Source organism: Panthera pardus, unplaced genomic scaffold (assembly GCF_024362965.1).
Source record: "Panthera pardus isolate Hobbes unplaced genomic scaffold, ASM2436296v1 HiC_scaffold_11, whole genome shotgun sequence".
Taxonomy (NCBI): Eukaryota; Metazoa; Chordata; class Mammalia; order Carnivora; family Felidae; genus Panthera; species Panthera pardus.
The window spans coordinates 80,636,739-80,638,179 of record NW_026526666.1 but is presented as its reverse complement, the minus strand read 5'-3'; positions in this window follow the sequence as shown (position 1 = coordinate 80,638,179).

Genomic DNA, 1,441 nt, shown 5'->3' with positions numbered 1-1,441 from the left:
CTATTCTGGAAAACATTGCATGTGCACTGGAGAAGAATGTATATTCTGTTGCTTTAGGATGAAATGTTCTGAACATATCTGTTAAGTCCATATGGTCCAGTGTGTCATTCAAAGCCATTGTTTCCTTGTTGATTTTCTGATTAGATGATCTGTCCATTGCTTTAAGTGGGGTGTTGAAGACCCCTACTATTGTGGTATTATTATCAATGAGTTTCTTTATGTTTGTGATTAATTGATGTATATATTTGGGTGCTCTCAGATTGGAGCATAAATGTTTACAATCGTTAGATCTTCTTAGTGGATAGACCCCTTAATTATGATACAATGCCCTTCTTCATCTCTTGTTTCAGTCTTTATTTTAAAGTCTAGATTGTGTGATATAATATGGCTACTCCAACTTTATTTTGGTGACCTTTAGCATGATAGATGGTTCTCCATCCCCTTACTTTCAATCTGAAAGTGTCTTTAAGTCTAAAGTGGGTTTCTTGTAAATAGCATATTGATGCATCTTGTTTTCTTATCCATTCTATCACTCTATGTCTTTTGATTGGAGTGTTTAGTCCATTGACATTTAGAGTGAGTACTGAAAGATATGAATTTATTGCCATTGTGTTGCTTGTAGAGTTGAAGTTTCTGGTGGTGTTCTCTGGTCCTTTCTAGTCTTTGTTGCTTTTGATATTTATTTATTTATTTATTTATTTATTTATTTATTTAGTCTTTTCTTCCCTCAGAGAGTCCCCCTTAAAATTTCTTGCAGGACTGGTTTAGTTGTCATGAGCTCCTTTAAGTTTTGTTTGGGAAACTTTTAATCTCTCCCTCTATTTTGAATGACAGACTTGCTGGATAAAGATTTCTTGGCTGCAAATTTTTCTGATTCAGCACATTGAATATATCCTGCCACTCTTTTCTGGCCTGCCAAGTTTCTGTGGCTACGTCTGCTGCAAACCTGATCTGTCTTCCCTTGTAGGTTAAGGACTTTTTTCTCCTTGCTGCTTTCATGATTCTTTCCTTGCCTGAGTATTTTGTGAATTTGACTATGATATGCCTTGTTGATGGTTGGTTTTTGTTGAATCTAATGGGAGTCCTCTATGCTTCCTGAATTTTGATGTCTGTGTTTTTCCCCAGGTTAAGAAAGTTTTCAGCTATGATTTGCTCATATAACCCTCTACCCCTTTTTCTCTCTCTTCATTTGTGGGACCCCTATGATTCTGATGTTGCTCCTTTTTAATGAGTCACTGATTTCTCTAATTCTTAAATTTTTCTCTTTTGCCTTAGTCTCCCTCTTTTTTTTCTGCTTCATTTTTCTCCATAAGTTTGTCCTCTATATTACTGATTCTCTGTTCTGCCTCATTCATCCTTGCCACCGTGGCATCTATTTGACACTACAGCTCAGTTACAACATTTTTTATTTCATCATTTATTTCATCATTTTACTTCTTTT